The 20,490-nt window shown below is 46.4% G+C and overlaps 1 protein-coding gene across 1 annotated transcript in view; it reads left to right on the top strand.

Moving 5' to 3' along the window:
* The window catches only part of LOC143987783 (uncharacterized), a 97,623-nt gene that overhangs the window by 31,237 nt on the left and 45,896 nt on the right, over window positions 1-20,490 (top strand). The gene's annotated exons all lie outside the window — the stretch shown is intronic.

Raw genomic sequence — 20,490 nt, 5'->3', positions numbered from 1 at the left:
ACCTGGGAGACACACCAAACATGTGGAAGAAGGTGCTCTGGTCAGATGAAACTAAAATCGAACTTTTTGCCCACAATGCAAAACGATATGTTTGGCGTAAAAGCAACACAGCTCATCACCCTCAACACACCATCCCCACTGTCAAACATGGTGGTGGCAGCATAATGGTTTGGGCCTGCTTTTCTTCAGCAGGGACAGGGAAGATGGTTAATATTGAGGGGAAGATGGATGCAGCCAAATACAGGACCATTCTGGATGAAAACCTGTTGGAGTCTGCAAAAGACCTGAAACTGGGACGGAGATTTATCTTCCAACAAGACAATGATCCCAAACATACAGCAAAATCTACAAAGGAACGGTTCACAAATAAACGTATCCAGGTGTTAGAATGGCCAAGTCAAAGTCCAGACCTGAATCCAATCGAGAATCTGTGGAAAGAGCTGAAAACTGCTGTTCACAAACGCTCTCCATCCAACCTCACTGAGCTCGAGCTGTTTTGCAAGGAAGAATGGGCAAGAATTTCAGTCTCTCGATGTGCAAAACTGATAGAGACATACCCCAAGTGACTTGCAGCTGTAATCGCAGCAAAAGGTGGCTCTACAAAGTATTAATGCAAGAGGGCCGAATAATTTTGCACACCCCACTTTTCATTTTTTTATTAGTTAAAAAAGTTTCAAAAATCCAATAGATTTCGTTCCACTTCACAATTGTGTCCCACTTGTTGGTGATTCTTCACAAAAAATTAAAATTTCATATCTTTATGTTTGAAGCCTGAAATGTGGCAAAAGGTTGAAAAGTTCAAGGGGGCCGAATACTTTCGCAAGGCACTGTATATCAGAGGTTCGGTGAAACATAGTTGTCCTTTGTTCTAGCTTCAGAAATGCAAAGGTATGACTACTTTCTAGAATGGACACTTTTTTTAGTTAAAGTCCATGAGTGTTACGAAGAGGAGATTAAGGGGGATATGATTTACATGTACAAATATATAATGGGTTGATATAGTGAACTTTGTGTTTAGTCCCTGGTCATAATCGTCATAGCTGGTCATAATCTGAGCTAGGGTGGACTTCCTAGGAAAACAGAGTTCTTACTTGTTAATGTGCTTTCAAGGATGGCTATGAGAGAGAGGGTCCTCCCATTTAGCACAGGGAACACATGATTCGCATTATTTAAAGCATGCACCACAGTATACCCTCAGTTATAACATGATCGTAGGCAAGGTGTCAATATATACAAATGTAACAGTAATACCCATAACATGTTCACTTTAATGCATACAATCCAGGGTGGGAATTGGCTCTGTCCTGGAAGATTTCTGGAAAATTAGTTAACGGATAATCTATTATCCCAAGCCATCTTCCAGGACGGCTATGAGAGAGGACCAAAAAGAACTACCTGATTAGGGGGGCTATGGTCTTCAGCAACTTTTTTCTCCTGAAGGACTGATCCATGCTAGACAGCAGATCCAACCGGTAATGCCTAATGAAGGTTTGGTAGCTGGACCAGGTGGCTGCTTTATAGATCTGGATAGGGGAAGAGGTGTGTGTGTGTGTGTGTTTTTTTTTTTTTTTTTTTTAAGCATATTTTAATTTGTTGGGCCCAGAAAACTGCACAAAGACTAGAGGAAGATTGCCAATCCTTAGTACTTTCTATGTAGGCAATCAGGCACCTGACATCAACTTTGTTAAGCTCTACTTCTTTATCATGTCTGAGCTCATTACAAAAAGATGGAATGACATTTTATTCTGAACGACAGAAGTCCGAGGCTACTTTAGGCAGGAAAACGGATGATACAATAAGGCTCCGCAGTTGAACGTGGCTGGAGCTCATCTATTCTTCTAGCTGAAACTAAAGCTACCACAAGCCTGGTAGAGGACTCTTCCAGAGGTTCAAAAGGTTCTTTACAGAAGCTTATTAGAGCAATTGAGAGATCTCAGGAACGGAATCTGGTTACTTTTGGCTTAGACTTGCTCCCTATAGCTGTAAAAAAAAAGAACTTTTAATTAGAGCGTATTCTACCAGACACATATCCAGAAAATTAGAAAGGGCTGTTACGCGTGCTTTTAAAGTCTGCCCCTGATTTGTTGGAAGTCCAAAACTGGCAGAATAATGGGGCCAGATATTCTATCATTATCAGTTTGCCAACTACAGAATCTTTTCTACACTTTATTTTGATCACATTAGTTGCATCTTTCCTACTGCTGAGAATTGTTTAACAACCCTTGACAGATGAGGAACGTGGAGCGAGGAAGCTTCCAAGTGTCCTCTATACTTGGTTTGAGAAGTCCGGTGAACCATGCCCTCCTGGACCAGTAGGGGGCAATCGGGATTACTTTTGCTGCTGAAAATTTTATCTTTTGAATTACTTTTGGTATTAACGAAAACGGAGGAACTCTCCAAGGTAAAAAAATTGAAAATTCCCTCACAGGTTGTTTTTTTTTTTTTTTTTTTATTATAGCAGCCCAAAAAAAATATTTCAAATTTTTAGTTTTAAAATTCTTTTATCAAAAAGCAATTACAATTTCATGAAAATTGTAAAAAATATTAGCTCTGGCGTCTACATGAAATTAACATTACCCCATCAACCATGATAAAACTACATATTTATATGGAACCCGTTATTTAGCATTTTACTGCAACGTGATCATCCACATGATATCCCTATGTGTTTCAACCCTTCTAATTATGGTCTTCCTCAAAGGGTTTTTTTTTGTTCTATGCCTGGAAAAAAAAAATACATTGTTCATATTTAATCATCATTTTATATTCAGCATTACATCTAGCCATAAAATGGTGTATATTTACCAATTATGGTGAGGGGGAAAGGATAGACCTGTTCTGTAGCCAGAGATTCCTTTAAAATTTGGTCTTGGTGATCCTGAAGCTTCCATGTGTCGCCTCCGCTCTCCTTGAAACGGGCCCCACCTCCAAAGAACTTACAAAAGATCACTCTTTTTGACTTCCAAGAGAACGAGGAGAGCAAGCAAGCACTTATTTAAATATTAGATGGTTACCAAACTGGATAACCACCAACCGAATAATTAAATCATACATTTTTTATTTATTTGTTAATTATGAATGATTTTATTTATTTTGACTCCTATGGGTTGTAGTATTTAATTAATTGTTATATAATTGTTACTCTGACAACAGAGACCATAAAGATCATTGTGTGTGTGTGTGTGTGTGTGTGTGTGTGTGTGTAAATGATTAAATGTGATATAGTTAGTTGTAAATTTGTTTACTGAAAGTAATTAAAATTAGTATTATAAATTTTTATTTATTGAGCTTAATATTAAAAAGAAAAACATCCAAACAAATTGTTATGTTGAACTGTGATCTGTTCAGTATGAAAAAATATATATATATTTTTTAACCACTTCAGCCCCGGAAGAATTTACCCCCTTCCTGACCAGAGCACTTTTTGCAATTTGGCACTGCGTCTCTTTAACTAACAATCGTGCGATGATGTACCCAAAAAAATTGATGTCCTTTCTTTTCCCCCACAAATAGAGGTTTCTTTTGGTGGTATTTGATCACCTCCTGCGTTTTTTTTTTTTTTTTTTTTTTTTTTTTTTCCCGCTATAAACAAAAAAAGAGCAACAAAGTTAATCATGACTTGCAGTGGAGGTGGTAAAACTAATTTTTATGATGCGGATTACACGACACAAATTATTTTCATGTATCTATATCAAAATTAAATCAGAAAGAAGCTTCTGTGCGATTTATTCAAAAGTGTGGAGATTTTAAAATAGTTAGCACATCCCACCTAAGGCATTTACTTGATACTGAGATTTTTCCAGTGTGTCTGTGTGTCAGCAGCTCTCCTGGGATCGCTCTAAGATCCTCAGGCGATTGTATCATTTTATACTTAATACTAATCAAGTCCAAGTACTTGCTTCCCCCCCCCCCCCCAATCTCCTTCCCCCCTGTACATGTCCTAGCTGACAGCATGGTGGTTCCCAGCATTCACTGTGGCAACTCCATGGCATTGTGATGCCACACGTGACTATGTTGAGAATGCGCACGACATCCCAAAACATCCAGTGATGATCGTGGAACGCCGCTGGCACGATGAGGCTCCCTCTTATGGTGCTAATGTAGTTTACACCAACTAGGAGCAAAAGGTGGAAGAAGGGCATATAATGCTTCTCTCTTACGTGTCGGGAAGTTGGATGAAGAGTAGGATACTCACCCCTGGATGCATAGACGGCACTGGACCAAGGCATCACCAAGTACTAAAAAAGTACATTGCATATAGTGAAAAAAACATAATCACAAAATACATACTGGAACTCGTTATCGCTGATGCTCTATAGGCGTACACCAGGGTTTTTCCCCCAAGATTGAGTAAGGGGATCCCTCTGCAAGGAATAAAACTTGACCACCTTTCTGTTTTCCTGGGTGGCAAACAAGTTGATTTCCCCATTTTAGACAGATTTGATCGAAGATTGCTTGATTCAGGGACCATTCTGTCTGTACTATTTTTCTCCTGCTCAGCCAATCTGCCAGACTGTTTATGTCTCCTTTTTAAATGCAGAGCCAAAAGAGATTCCAGGTTAATTTCTGCCCAGGCCAAAAGGTATTCTGCTATCTCCATCAGTCCCACTGCTCTTGTGCCGCCTTGCTTGTTTGTTACAGAATGTTATGTTGTCCGAAAGAATTTGAATGTTTGGCTCTTAAAGGGACCTTTTTTGTGCTTTCCATCTCCATGCACCAGTTTTGGCTGAGACCATAGCCGGCCTATTGATTCTGCGTCTAGCCACCATCTTAATGATCTTTTTTTTTTTTTTTTTTTTTTCTCACCGATTGAGGGACTTCTACCTGCCTGTTCCAAACTAAGACCATGAAGTTTTGAACTCTGGGAATAAATGCCGTCATCGTGCCTAAAATTGTTGGAGGATTCTGGTAAATAGTTGATATTGCTGACGTTGGTTAGGATTTTGTTACCTCTAGAATCAATCGCCTAGGAAAGTCAGTTTCTGAGCTGGCTGGAGTTGAGATTTTTCCTGGTTTATTAACTACCCTAATTTCTGAAGATGGTTGATCGTTAATTTCAAATACTGTCTTACTACTTCTGCTGAGTACCCGAAGATCAGAAGGTCGTCCAGATATGGGATGATCTGTACACCTTACGTTCTTAACATTAATGAGACCTCTGCCAGGACCTTGGTAAAAAATACAAGGGGCCGAGGCTTACCGAAGGAAAAGCGCATTACACTGGCAAATGTTTTTGATTCCGGATGGATCGGGATATGCAGGTAGGCGTCTGACAAGTCGAGCGAAATCATGGGATGCCTTGGGAGAGACAGAAGTTTCCACTGTGTAGATTCCATCTTGAACTTCTTGTACCTCACAAACACATAGACTTTTTTTCAAGTTCAGAATTTTCCTGAGGGTTTTTTTTCCTCAAAAATGTGGGAGAAAGTCACCTTCTGCTTGAAAATGAATCAAGCTTATTTGCCTTTTAGATGGAGCATATCCTGCTAAAAGGACGCCAGGAGGAGAAAAGGCCCCTTTAGCCAAAAACGTTTGGAAGGGGGGGTGACCTAAAATATAAGCCCCCATATCAGCAAGCAGGGATGAAGCCACCACAGGAAAGAGACAAAGGGTGAACAAAAAATAACCGCTATATTTGAGTGAAAGCTCACCACCAGACGTATACCACATCAAACCTATTTATTGTAAAAAAAAAACAAAAAAAAAAAAAACCATAGCATGTAGAGGGCCACCTGACACCCCAATGACTGACATCCAGTGCCCCCGCCACCAGGAATAAAGGGAAACAAGTGGGTGCCACAGCCCCCTTTTTCCTTACAATAGGGCAGGAGTCCCCAGGCCTCTCCAGACCTGCATCGGTACCAGCACATTGTACACTGCAAGATAGAAGAAAGATGGCGCACAGTGCTGCCTCCTCCATGACCTTAAGTCCTGCAGAAACATCCCAGGCCTGGAGCTGTGGATCCAATGCCACCATGGGGATAGATCTGGCCGGAGGGAACACAAGTACTGTGGTGCATGCTTTAAATAATAATAAAGATTGTGTTTCCTGTGCTAGCTGGAAGAGCCTCTCTCGTAGCCTTCCTGGAAGATGACTTGGTAAAGTGTATTCAGGAACTGTACAACAACAATGAGAAGGGAAATGACCTGGCAGCAGTTTTTTAGCGCTGACTAGGGAACTGCGTGCACACGTGCACATTCTGCATGGACCCTGCCAATGCACATGTATTCTGAGTATCTTCAGATTCTCAGCTGATGTCAAGGGGGAAAAAAAAACCATGAACAAGTAAAATGATTGAGCCGGTAACTGTGTAGTCCATATAGCGATTTTTATTTTTATTTTTTAATGGTTGGTTACATGCAGTGACAAGCAAAACGGCTGACGTGTTTCAGCAACAGCCTTATGCCGCGTACACACGACTAGACTTTCCGGCAGAAAAGGTCCGTCTGAGTTACGATGGATTTCCGACCGGACTAAAGTCCATTTGTTTTGAATGTGAAGACGTACGACGGGACTAGAAAAGGAAGTTCAATAGCCAGTAGGCAATAGCTGCCCTTCCGTCGTATTTGGTCCATCGGACCAGCATACATAAACGTTTTTCCCGATAGGAATTGAGTCAATCGGACAGATTTGAAACATGTTCTATTTCTAGGTCCGTCGTAATTTTTTAAAGAAAAGCGATCGGACTATCAGACAGAATGATTCCGTCTGTACTATTCTGCTGGTAAGTCTGGTCATGTGTACGCAGCATTAATCGCAGCAAAAAATCTGAGCAACAAGCTGTATGGCTGAATTTGCATTGCACAGACATCGAATGTGATTTGCACAGCAGGGAGGTGCGAATCAAATGGGATGTCTGACATCTTTAGCAGTGCGAACCAGGCCTTAACCAGATAACACATTTCCAGTGTTCTATTTAACAAGCTAAAAATTATCAAAAAAGAATTTTGCTTGGTAGGGTTCACATTCACTCACAGTAGATTTTAGGTCAGTGATAAAGATTGTTGGCTTATATCTGTTGCTAGCGAAGCCCACTACTATAAACCAAATCAAAATACCCCCCTCTTTGCTTCATTTAAATCTGTCATGTCACATTGAATTCTGTTTTGGCAATCAGACTATGGACGTGCATCTAAATACCAGTAATTATATGTTCTTGAAAGACTTTTAGAACTTGTAAATGACAAGCTTTCTATTTTTTTTTTTTTTTTTTTTTTTTTTTTTTTTTTTTTAAACGAGTTTATTGGTATACAAGCCAGTAGACAGGAAAAAAGAAGGAAAAAATGTAAACATCATTGGTACATCCAACAAAGTAGGACAACAATCTGCAAAATCAGTACATTGATGTATAGAAATACATTTCAGATCCAGTAGAACAGCAGCAGAATAAAAGCGCACTTACACTGTATGGCGTATCGTATCAATAAGACTGTAACTCATAAGAACACATCCAGAGTACCCACCCATCCCTGGTGCTAATCGTGAGATAGACCGCATAGAGTCAGTCCGCTCAATACCAATAGGGTAGTAGGCTCCTCCAGTATCCCATCTTAGTCATACCCAGTATCTGCTGCGACGATGATGAGCACCTCAACCAGTCCCCTGAACCAGGCCAACAGAACACACCTCTCCCCGCACCACCCCGCCCAGGGGGGGGTTAGTCCACACAGGTGTCTGGGTTAGTAAGCCAGCGATCCCATACCTTATTAAATTTGTTTGGGCACCCCCTATGCGCGTAAATGACTTTTTTCATAGGCAATGTTGAATTTACCTCAGCTACCCAAGCCCCAAACGTCGGGGGCCTCGGATCGCATCCAACGCCTGGCAATTACCTTTCTAGCGCTGAATAGCGTTTCCTGTACAAAAACCGCATGGGAAGGGTCGGTCATAGGGGCTAGCATCAAACCAAGGATGCAAGTTTTAGGGTCTACCTGTAGCGGGGAACCCATACGATCATGAAGGAATTGAATAACCTGCTGCCAGAAAGTCTGAACATGTGGGCAGGACCACAGCAAGTGATAGAAGGAGCATGGGACATTCCCACATCGCGGGCACCCCGGGTCTTGAGTAGGTTTATATCTGCAGATACGCACGGGATTTAGATAGGATTTGTGCACAATGTACAATTGAGTCAGCCTGTCAGATATCTTGGGGAAAGTCAGTTTAACATTATCCAACACCTCCTCCCATTCCTCGGTCTCGAGCGGGCCCAGTTCCTCTTCCCACCTGTGTTTAGCTACCTCAGCAAGCCTGGACTCAGAGCGGCGTCGAAGTGAACTGTATAAAGTGGAGATCAGTTTGGAGGACTCCTCACTAGTAATAATGCCCACCAATGACAGTTCCTGAGGAGCAGGGAAACCCTCCCCAAACTGGGCCCCGAGGGCGTGAGACAACTGCGCATATCGAAACACCATATGCGAAGGGATCCCAAACTCCCCCCTGCAATGCCTGAAAACTGCGCACCCCCCGCGGGGTGACGACCTGGTACAGGTACACCACCCCCCTGGCGGCCCAGAGACCCGCCCCGGGTAAGTCCCGAAGCTCCCCAAGGCAGGGATTACGCCACAAGGGCGTGTGGGAATGTACCCAATCCGCCCCCACCATCCTAAGGGCAATCCCCCACACCCGCCGATGCTGGAGAAGCAGTGGGGCGCCACCCCCCCACACGCCTAGTAGTCTCTTTACCCCGAAACAGAACCTGCAGGGGGGAGTGAGCAATGGCCCTGTGGCACTCTGCAAATCAAAGCACTATATCTGGGGGCATCCGTTTTATGAAGGTGGAAGAAATGGGAGAGTTGGGCAGCAATATAGTATGCATGGAAGTCGGGCAGTGCGACTCCCCCCAGGTTAGTTGGGTTTTTTAATGTATTCCAGGCTAATTTGTGTCGTCCAGAGCCCCAGACGAAGGAATTAAGGATAGTATCCAAGGTTTTAAAATACTTAAGAGGGATTAAAACGGAGGAGTGCCAGAATTTGTATAAAAATTCGGGTAGCAGAATCATTTTAATTAGGTTAATCCTGCCCATCACCCCAAGGGGGAGCCTTGCCCAGGATTGGGTTTTACTCTTCAAATATGAAATCAGGGGTTCAATATTATGGGCTATATAGTCGGAGGGCTCCCTCGTGATCTGGATTCCCAAGTACTGAATAGAGGATACTCTGCTCAGCGGGAGGGAGGCCGCGTCGTGCATCGGAGGAGACTCATCAATAGGGAGGATCTGCGACTTAGCCCAGTTAATAGTAAGGCCTGAATGTTTGCCAAATTCCTCGATGGTACAAAGTGCCCCCCTCAGCAATGGTCCCTCATCCTCAAGGTATAGGAGCATGTCATCAGCGTATAAGCTAACGGTTTCCACTAACGTACCCATCCTAAGGCCCCTGATATGGACATTGGTTCTAAGGGATATAGCCAGCGGCTCCACCGCCAGGGCATAGAGGAGCGGGGACAGCGGGCATCCCTGCCTGGTCCCCCGCCTCAAAGGAAGGGGACCCGACAGCCACCCATTCACCGCCACCCGCGCCTCCGGGGAACAGTATAAAATTTTAACCCACTTCAAAAAATTAGGTCCAAACCCGAATCGTCGAAGGCACTCCCACAAATACTCCCACTCCACCGAGTCAAAGGCCTTGGCCGCATCCAACGCCACCACAGCCCTAGTACCCACACGCTCATGGGAAGCCTGCAGATTCATATGAAGCCTGCGGATATTCATTGCCGTGTTCTTGCCGGGCATGAATCCCGTCTGATCCGGATGGATAAGGGACAAAATGTGCGAGTTCAATCGGGTTGCTAACATCTTGGCTAGAATTTTGACATCCGCCTGAAGCAACGAGATCGGGCGGTAAGAATCAGGGCGGTGTGGGTTTTTACCCGGTTTCGGAATAACCACTATCGTCGCCTGGCGTAGAGTGTCTGGGAGAGTGGCAGAGTCAAAAAGGGAAGTATACAAATTTAACAGTTCGGGGGCTAGCACCTCGGAGTACGTGTGGTAAAAATCCAGGGGTAGACCATCCTGTCCCAGGGCCTTGGACGCGGCCAGGGAGGAGAGCGCCAACTCAACCTCCTCAAGAGTGAACGGGGCCTCCAAGTCAGAAACCTGTGACACAGAAAGGTGCGGGAAGAGGACCTCTTGTAAGAACGTCTGGGTCTCCTGTGGGGTGACCTCCACCCGAGAAGCATAAACATCCTCATAGTAGGACCTAAACATTTCGGCTACCGTCTCTGGGTCAGAAATAAGTGCCCCACTCTCGTCCATTAAGGACACCACCACCGGCGGCCTCGCATCCTGATGGGCGAGGAACGCCAACAGTTTGCCCGCCCTCTCCCCCTGTTCAAATATGCGCTGCCGCGAGAAAAAATGTTTGCGTCTGGCCTGTTCGAAGCGCAAATGATCCAGGACCCTAGTCTGGAGCCTAAGAGCCGAGGCAGCTTCTGCCGTGGGGTTTGCCACAAACCGACGGGTAGCAGCATCCAGCTGCTCGACCGCTTGATCAGCTAGTAATTTGGAAGAGCCCTTTAATTTATTGATCCGCCGAATCAAAATGGAGCGCGCGTATATCTTAAAGGTCTCCCATACGTTACCACCCGACGCTGTCCCTTTGTTCACAGCAAAAAAGCGACGCCATTCCTCCGCTAAGTCATCCTGCTCCCCCAGTGCCTTTAGCCAAAAGGGGTTGAGGCGCCAGGCGCGAGGTACTACCTGCTGGGACGACAAGCTTTCCATTTTAATAGAACGGTCATTCTGCTGCGCGTTCCAGAGTTAACCCAAGAATTAGAGTTAGAAATGAGAAGTGGAACAAGTCCTTGAATATACTGATAAATCTTTGTAAGAAACCATGAAATCAGGCCGAGACAGAAGTACAGATAAATCACACTTTATTAATAATAAAAGTAAGCAGAACAAACGTAGAAAAACCATAGCCAGAGTTCAGTAACCGGAACAGATAGTCTGCCAAGCCAGAAGTCAGGGATCAATGTAGTGGAACAGCAAGCAGGATCTGGAGCCAGAAGGGATGTTGGCAAAGCAAGTCTTGAAAAGGATTTGCAGGAGATAGTTTCTGTGATGTTGGCGAAGGCAGAGATCCTCTGGACTGGGCAGCTTAAGTAGGCAGGACTGACTAGCAGGATATCATCAACAGCTGAGTAACTGTGGAGAGGTGGGAGCTGGCAATTAGCCGACAGCTAAACAGCCAGCTCAGGGAAGGAAGGGCTGAGCCCAGCCCTTAGACTTTAGAGTGTATATGTGTGTGTGTGTGTATGTATGTATTTAAATTTTTTTTATAATATATAATCAGAATTCCAGATCTAAGTCATACATTTGTGAGCGTACCTAATATGATGGCTGGTTAGAGGAAAAAGTTGACAAGGTATTTGGGCATAACGAGGGAATGAGAGCCAAAGCACAGATCAAATGATTAAAAGTCCTGTAGCATCCCAAATAGTAATTATGCCGTGTACACACGGCCGGACTTTTTGACAGCAAATCCATCAGACAATTCGACCATGTGTGGGCTTCATCGGACCTTTGCTGTTTCAAAATCAGATGGACTTTAGATTTAGAACATGTTTCAAATCTTTCTGATGGAGTCCGGTCAAAAAATCAGTTCGTCTGTCTGCTAGTCCGACGGACGAAAACCGACACTAGGGCAGCTATTGGCTACGAACTTCCTTATTCTAGTCCGGTCATATGTCATCACGGTCGAATCCGTCGGACTTTGGTGTGATTGTGTGTAGACAAGTCAGTTTCGGCAGAACTCCGTCGGAACTCCGTTGAAAAATCCGGGCCGTGTGTACAAGGCATTAATGTTGCCTATATTTATAGCTATGTACTGAATACTTTTGTTTTATTTATTTTTTAACCATTAAGCAGACATTTGGTATGCAGATGTTAAAGCAATTCTTTTTATGGCCTTTGGCAATAAGGGAGATTCCGCATTTCTATTAATGAATGAATGTGAGAATCTGGTAATTGCTATATACAGGCTTTTATATGGCTTGTAACACTATAAAAGTTGTAGAAGAACTGTATACCAGCATATCCAGTCATTTGTGTAGCCTGGCATGCCACAATCCCATTGCTAGCTATTAGCCAGAGCCCCCCGAGTTTTAGTCCCATACCTGCTGCTCTGGACATCCCTAGCCCCTTCGACACCGTCTGAAGTATGCCCACCCCTTCCCTCCTGTACTTTAAACCACCAACCCTCATAACCCCTCCTTGGCACCTACCTCTCTACTTCCAGCTCCTGTAACTTTTCCAGCTTGCACAATTTGTCCCCTCTCCTACAGAAGACAGAACTTGGCTGCACACTTATTCAAAAGTAGTTATGGAAATGGCTTGGTGGGCCCCCTAGAGATGTAGCCTTGTTTCAGTGATAATCTCTGTTATACTGTTCTACTCCTATTGCACAAAGTGCCTGTGTACAAGGCATGCCTGTTTGTTGGGTCATTACCAGGTTAAGAGATTTTTAAATCTGGTTAACTGTAAATAACAGCCCAGTCGCCATGAATGTAGAAGAGAATGCTGGCAGTATGTTTGTTTGTTTTTTCTCTTTCGTTCATTGATGGACACAGCTCCAGTAATCTTGACCGTAGGGTTGTTACGCCACCTTCAGGAGAGGACTAGGCAGAACATGTAATACATGTGAAAAAACAGAACTTTACAGTTCCGCCCAGGGGGCGGTCCCTCTGGTAATAACCCCTCAGCCTGCTTCCTGCAGCTCACTTATTTTTCTGCCTAGTGAAGAAGGACTTAGACTCCCTGGGGGACTATCGGTCCTGTGTGTGTTTTTATTTTTATTTTTTGCCTAATGTTTGCCTTTTGCGCAAGATTTTAAGATCCTGTGAACTGCTATCAAAAGCCGGCTGGGTGACAGGCTGGATAATCTAGATCCTTGTAGTCTCCCCAGCCTGGCCATTGAATGTGTGTAGACCCTAGCTACGTGCTGGGTCGGCCACGACATGCCCCTCAGGCTCCAGGGGCGGCCGGTGAGTGCAACGCTCCGGAGCACACATATGACCAAACTACCGATGTCCTTGTCAGTGTGCTGTGGCCAGCAGCCACCCCGTACTGCTCGGGAGTGGGTCTGTGATGGGATGTCCCCAGCTCGTCCAGACAGTAAGTATAGCTCTTCCTGCCTCGGTGGGATTGAGCAGCTGGGCATTCCCTGGGAGGTCGATTAGGAGATCCCTGTCTTCTCTCCCTGTCCCTATTCCCCCACCCAGGGGTCCTCCGGGGGGGGGGGGGGGGGGCGGCTCTGACCGTAGATTGGGTGCTGTGGGGTGTCTGTGGTCTCCCCGCTGGGTGTCTGGAGGTCTGCATGTGCTGATCGCCATAGCGCTGTTCTGCCGCCATTATCTCTCTTCATTCATTGTGTACAGTTGTTTGTCGGCCAGTTTTGTGTGCCTCAGTGAAAAGCATGGTCGGGGGCCATTTTTCTGTAGCTCGGCGGCCATTTTTTTGTGATTATGTCCCTACAGGACGGCTGGCAGGCATTTTGTTGTAGCCCAGCATGGTTTTTTTTTTTATCCTCGGCGCTGGTCCCTGCTGCTCAGAACAGCGTGTTTTTTTTAAAAATTTTTTTTTTTTTTTTTTTTTTTTTAAACAGACACCTGTAAATGAACGATGCAGCACTCAGTTGGGGTGGGGTGGTGACTCCTGCAGTGGGGGCCCCTCAGTCTGCAGCAGCTAGGAGGGTGGATGGATTTTTAGGCACAGATTACAACTAAATAATTGAAAAATAATTTTATTTACAATTTTTTTTTTTTTTTTTTTTTTTTTACAAAGACAAAACAATAATCAGTACATAAAAAGAAAATCATCAGATATCCACACCAATTATTCCTCAATTTTATTTACCACTTAAATATAAATCCTTTATTAGTGGAGCAACCACATGATTATCCAATAAATGGAATAAGAAATGATCTAAGGATAGTGGAACATCAATGAGGGTTGAGTGGTGAAAACGCTTCTGGAGCTTAATGAATGACGTGGAAATTCGCAGAATGGATATCCCATAAAACAAAAGACAAAATGGTGCACCTCCACTAAAGACTGTGTATACTATGTATAATAGCCAAACCCAAAGGGCTAGTATCTAAATGTATTAGAAGATCCCATAAGATGCATAACTCGTACAATATTGGATGAAACCAATTCTCAAAAAATCACGAGAAAAGAGGGCAGATGGAGATGGTATTGAACCATCTTAATACCATAACGGAACGATTTAGGTAAAGGTGTCAAAACAATCCAGCGCCAGCCAATAATACCAAAGGCACAGATAGTCTCCCGAGAGTCCTGAACAGCCTAGCGCATTGATGGCGAACCTTGGCACTCCAGATGTTTTGGAACTACATTTCCCATGATTCTCATGCACTGTGTAGTGTAGCTAAGCATCATGGGAAATGTAGTTCCAAAACATCTGGAGTGCCAAGGTTTGCCATCACTAGCCTAGCGTGTGAGCCACCATAGACTGAAATACGTGTCCTGCTGTGTTTTTTTTTTTTTTTTTCTAAACTCCGAGGAAGTAAACCCTAATGGGTTTACTTCCTCTTTCATTCCCTGCAAAGGTAAAGCATAATGGACTACTATGCATCGCATAGTAGTCCATTATGTGTCACTTACCTGACACAGGAGCCAGTGTATTTACCGCTGTCCCCTGTAGTTCCGAGCGTCCATCTTCTTGGTGGGTCTCGCTGCTCCGGCGATGTGATTCGCCGGAGCAGCGATGACGTCACTACCGTGCATGGGCACGGGAGCCAACACTTGCGGCATATCGCCGTGATCTGCGGCTTACCCAGTGCGCCTGTGCGCTGATGTCTACGGCGCATGCGCCGTAGACATCGGTGGCTGTCTTCAGGTAAATATCAACTAAACCGTATAGGTTTACGAGCTATTTCTTGGACCTACAGGTAAGCCTTAATCTAGGTTTACCTGTAGGTCAAAGTGGTTTGTAAGCGTTTGCAACCACTTTAAATGTAGGATGCAGCACGCTTGGACTCTTTTTGTATCCACCTGACCACACCTGTGTTTTGATTAAATTCATATAATAGCTAGTTGTGTGGGATTGTGCACCTGTCCTAAGTCCCCAAGGGTGGCAGACAGTGTGGGTCAGCATGGCTTCAGAAACTGGTGTTTTCTTCCCCAGAACTCCCTGCAATTGCAACTGGCTCGTCTGAAAACAGTGCAGTGCCTTTGGACGCTTTGTCGGCGGTCCTTGAAACGTTCGCTACCAGGGTGGAGGAAATGTGAGGGTGCAAAGGTGTTTAAAAAGCAGCCCCCCCCCCCCCCTGTCCTCCGGGGAGAGCTCTGATGCAGACTCTGGCCCCACTGAGACTGGCAGCCCCTGCTCTGTTTCAAATGATGCTGACCATGACCGATCGGACAGTGAGGATTCCCTGTTCGGGTCCGCGCAGGACAAAGTGCTAGTTGGCGCACTCATCACAGCTGTGCGTGATACCCTGAAAATTCAGGATACAGCAGGTTCCTCTGCTGAAGTAGCGGTCCCTTTTGGGTCCCGTAAGCCAGCCCATATACCTAAGGTGTTTCCGTATCTGACTTATTTCGATAAGTTCATATACAAGGAACGGGGAAGCCGGCAACGGACCTTCTTGGTCCCATAAAAGAATGGCGGTGTGCTACCCCTTTGAGGAGAGCCTACTTAAAAAAGGGTCGGCTCCTCCAGTCGTGGACTCCTCCAGTATCCAGGTTAAACAAAGTAACCACGATCCCGGTAGGGAGGAGGAGGGGACTCCTGCATTTTACATTCTGACAAGAAGACCGAGGCAGTGGCCCATTCCTTGTTTATGGTTGTGGGGTCAGCAATATGACCCGTACTGGCCACAGCACTTGTGGCGCAGACAATTACTGAATGGGCAAAACTTTTGCACTGCGAATTGAAGAAGCAGCAGGCTACTCCTGTCTGCGTGGAACTTGCAGACCAGTTAGTGCACGGTCTTAAGTAAGTTTGTGACGCGGCCCTGGATACGCTTCCTTTGCTCTGCAGGGCTTCAGTGTCAGCAGTGGCGCTGTGGCACCTGATTTGGCTAAAATGCTGGTCTGTGAACCAGGCATCAAAAAAAAAAAAAAAAAAAAAAAAAGCCTTGACGGCTCTACCCTTCCTTGGTGAGCGGGTCTTTGGAGCCTTGCTGGATGATATTAAGAATGTCACAGGTGGGAAGAGTACCTTGCTCCCACAGGCTAGGAAGACTAAGGAGCCACGCCGCAGGCAAAGGCCCTAATTTTCCGCTCAAAAGATTCTTTCTCTTATATTCACTGACTGACACAGCTCTTCTTAGCCATTGGGTTGTTACGCCACCCTTAGGAGAAGACTAGGCATTACATGTTATTTATTTTGCCTAGTGAAGGAGAAGGACCTAGGAACCCTGATGGGCCCATCAGTTTTTCTGCAGAAGCTTTGCTTTTTGCAATTTTAAAGATCCTGTGATCTGCCATCAACAGCCGGCTGGGTTCCCTGGGAGGTCGATTCGGGGGTCCCTCACCTCCCTCTCTTCTCTGCCTGTCCCTATCTCCCCCTCCCCTCCCTGTGTGGGGGATGCTGCATGTGGCTGCTGAGCGGTGTGTGTGGGCTCTCTGGGGAGGGGGCTCTTGCCTGAGGGGGGGCTGCACTGCCTAGCTAAGTCCTGAGTTGTGGTTTTTATCTCCCTGGAGGTGCCTGCGAGGCTGTGTCTGTGATCTCATGCAGCGCTGATCACCGCCATTTTCTAGCTCTGTGCTTCATGGTTTTGCAGTGTCAGTGGCCATCTTGGGTATGGGCAAGGGAAAGCATGCTCTCCTGTATCTCTGTGGCTATTTTCCCTGTGGTTTGTCCTTTATACTGGACGGTGGCGGCCGTTTTCTCGTAGCCTTAGCACGTTTTTCAGCATTCTCTAGAGACAGCATGTGGTCCTGTATTCTGGTGGACATTTTCCCAGTGCTTTATGTCCTTTATACTGGGTGCTTGGCGGCCATTTTCTTTGAGCCTGAGCACATTGCAGAGCGGTTTCAGCGCCATTAGCAGCAGCTTTGAATGACAGAGCGGATTCCTCTGCACTTGGGAGCTGACGGAGAACATGGGCACTACTTGCTGGAGAGCGCAGAACCTTTCAGGGTGGTGAGTACTGGGGGAAAGAGCCCCTCAGCCAGCAGCAGTAAGGAGGGTGGGACCATCACTGTCCTAAGTCCCCTTCAGGTGGCAGACAGGGTAGGATCAGCATGGCTTCAGAAACTGGTGTTTCTTCCCTCAAAATCCAGGCAATTGCAACCGGTTCGCCTGCGGGACACTTTGTCGGCGGTCCTCAATTCGTTCGTTGCCAAGATGGAGGCGGTGCGTGGACGTAAAGGTGCTAAAAAGCGGATCCTGCCCCCTCTCGTCCTTTGGGGAGAGCTCTGACGCAGACTCTGGCCCGGCTGAGGCTGGTGATCCCTCCTCTGTCGTTTTTCAGATGACGCTGACCAGTACCGATCGGATAAGGAGGATGAGTCCCCGTCCGGGTCCGTGCGCGATAAATCACTTGTTGAAGCACTTATCACAGCTGTGCATGATACCCTGAAGATTCTGTGTCAGTCTGTGAATTACAGAGAAGGGTATTTTGCGGCAAGTACAAAAAATCCTATTTTTTCGTCCGTCGGGAACTTCGGCTAAAGGCTCCCAGTCCGACAGGTCGACCTCTGAGGGACAAAAACATCCCTGGACTCGCAAGCCTGCGAGCAAAAGTGCTACCGCATGAAGGTTTGCCCCCGCCCGTCTCTCGGGTGGGTGGTTGCCTTTGGAAGTTTGCAGCCCGGTGGGCCTCTCAACTGTCCAACCAATGGGTCTGCAAACTGGATTTCCTCTGGCTACAAGATCGTTTCTCTCTTGGCCACCAAACAGATTCTTACCTTCCGGCATACCCTTATTCCCGGCTCACCGGGAGGCCCTATTGGGGGCAGTAAGGGACCTGCTAAACCGCGGGTGATAGTGCCTGTTCCGGAATCGGAAAGGTTTCAGGCGTTCTACTCCAATCTGTAGTCCCCAAAAAAGAAGGGGTACGTCCAATCATGGACCTTCAGTTGCTTTGTAAAAGTACAGAGGTTCAGAATGGAATTGGTTCGCTCCGTTGTTCGCTGCACTCCATCAAGGGGACTCCCTAGCGTCTTTGGACATCCAGGCTGCGTACCTGCACATACCCATATGCCTCGGGCATCAGAGGTTTCTACGATTTGCAGTAGGGGAAGCCCACTACTAGTTTTTGGCTCTCCCTTTTGGCTTGGCATCAGCACCCCGAGTCTTCACCAAGGTATTGGCTCCAATTTTGGCGTTTTTGCGGCAATGTGGGATTGCAATCGTAGGTTACCTAGGCAATCTCCTCCTGAGAGCAACTTCTGCCTCAGAATTAAAGGAGGATGTGGCAATCCCCATGCAAACCCTGCAGGAATTTGGGTGGCTGTTGAACCTCAAAAAGTCAGTGCTTATACCAACTCAGCGCTTGGAGTACCTAGGCTTACTGTTGGACTCCGTGGAAGCGAGAGTTTTTCTCCCTTCAGACAAACTGCAGACTCTCAGAGCCCCGGTAAAGTTATTGATGAACTGCAGGTGGATGCATGCGAGTCCTGGACCTCATGGTAGCCTCCTTCGAGGTGGTACCGTACACCAAGTTTCACACCAGAGTCTTGCAGAAGGAGATATTGACAAAATGGGATAAATCTCCGTTATCCCTGGTTTGTCAGATTCGGGTGAGCCAGTCAGTCAGGGACTCCCTGCTCTGGTGGCTGAGGTCCCCGGCACTTCGGTCCGCAAAGTCGTTCCTACCTCTGCATTGGACAGTGATCACAGCGGATGCTAGTCTGACCGGCTGGGGTGGAGTACTGGAAGTACAATCGACCCAGGGCCTCTGGTCGGGGGAGGAATCCAAGTTGCTGATCAATGTGTGCTTGAGCTCCGAGCGATCAGGCTATGCCTCTCCGCATGGTCGACGAGACTAAGAGGGCGTCCGATCAGGATCCAGTCGGACAACGCCACGGTGGTGGCATATGTCAACCATCAAGGAGGAACAAAAAAGCTGGGCTGCAGCATGGGAGGTTGCTCACATCCTTCAGTGGGCAGACATATACCGGCCTTGTTAGCCATTTACATCCCAAGAGTAGAAACTGGCACGCAGACCATCGCCAAATGCTGGATCCAGGAGAATGGGCGTTGCATCCGGAAGTGTTCAGGCTGCTGTGCCTGCGGTGGGGCACACCAGGGATGGATCTCCTGGCCTCCTGCCTCAAACTGAAGGTGCTGTGATTCGTATCCAAGACAAGATTCTTGGGCAGATGTGTCAGACGCGCTGGTGGCTCCATGGGGACAATACTGACTGATCTACGTCTTTCCTCCCACTAAAACTGTTACGACGTCTGCTCCGCAGAGTGGAGGCCGAGGGGATTCCAGTGACAATGATTGCCCCAGATTGGCCTCGGCGTCCCTGGTACACCAACCTAGTACACCTGGTTGCGAACGCTCCCTGGCACTACAGTTGCGAGAAGACCACCTGTCTCAAGGTCCGATTCTCCATCCTGCTTTACCATCGCTGGTTTTAATGGCATGGCTGTTGAGAGCCAGGTGCTAAGGAACCGGGGCCTGTCGGACAAATATCAGCCTTGGCTGTTTTTTTTTTTTTTTCCCCAATGACCCCTGGCGTCTCACTCTCTAGTGAGCACTTTTATACAAGGGGTCTGGCATGTAGTCCCTCCTTTGCCCCCGTTGGATCTAAACCTGGTGCTATCGGCGCTTCAGAAACCGCCGTTTGAGAACATAAGGGAAATTCCCTTGTTGACTCTTTCTCAGAAATCGGCCAGGAGGGTTTTGGAACTGGCGGCCTTGTCTTGCATGTCGCCCTATCTGGTTATCCATCTTTTTTGCCGAAGGTGGTTTCAGAGTTTCACATCAATGAAGGCATTGTGTTACCATCTCTGTGTCCTAAACCGACACATCCTAAGGAGGGTGGCCCTTCATTATCTGGACGTGGTCCGGGGTCTAAGGGTATATTTGTCTGCCATGGCTCCCTTTCGGAAGTCAGACTCTGTTTGTTTCAGTAGCTGGTCCGAAAAAAGGTATGGCGATCTTGTCGGCCACCATTTCCAGGTGGATCAGACGGATTGTGGTACAGGCCTATGCCTTGAAGTGGCAGGTGCCCCCCTTTCCTGTCACAGCCCATTCCACCAAGGCAATTGGAAACTTTTGGGCTTTCTGACATCAAGCGTCAGTCGCTCAAGTGTGTAAGGAGGCGACTTGGTCGTCCATTCACACCTTTACCAAATTCTACAAAGTGGATGTAAGCGCATTTTCAGATGCCTGCTTTGGCCGCAAGGTTTTTCAGGTGGCCGTGTAATGTTGCAATTCTGCACTCTTTCTTTTGTTTAAAAACTTTTAATTTTGAGTATTAATGCACTGTTGCATTTGTTGGCCGCAAGTTCTGATGCGGTTAGTTAAGATGGTGACTCCCCTGTTAGGGAGCACCGTTGGTT

Source organism: Lithobates pipiens, unplaced genomic scaffold (assembly GCF_037356315.1).
Source record: "Lithobates pipiens isolate NorthernLeopardFrog02 unplaced genomic scaffold, aLitPip1_a1.2 Scaffold_18, whole genome shotgun sequence".
NCBI classification, from domain to species: Eukaryota; Metazoa; Chordata; class Amphibia; order Anura; family Ranidae; genus Lithobates; species Lithobates pipiens.
The sequence above is the reverse complement of the archived record's forward strand: the minus strand, read 5'-3'. Positions and strand labels throughout refer to the sequence as shown.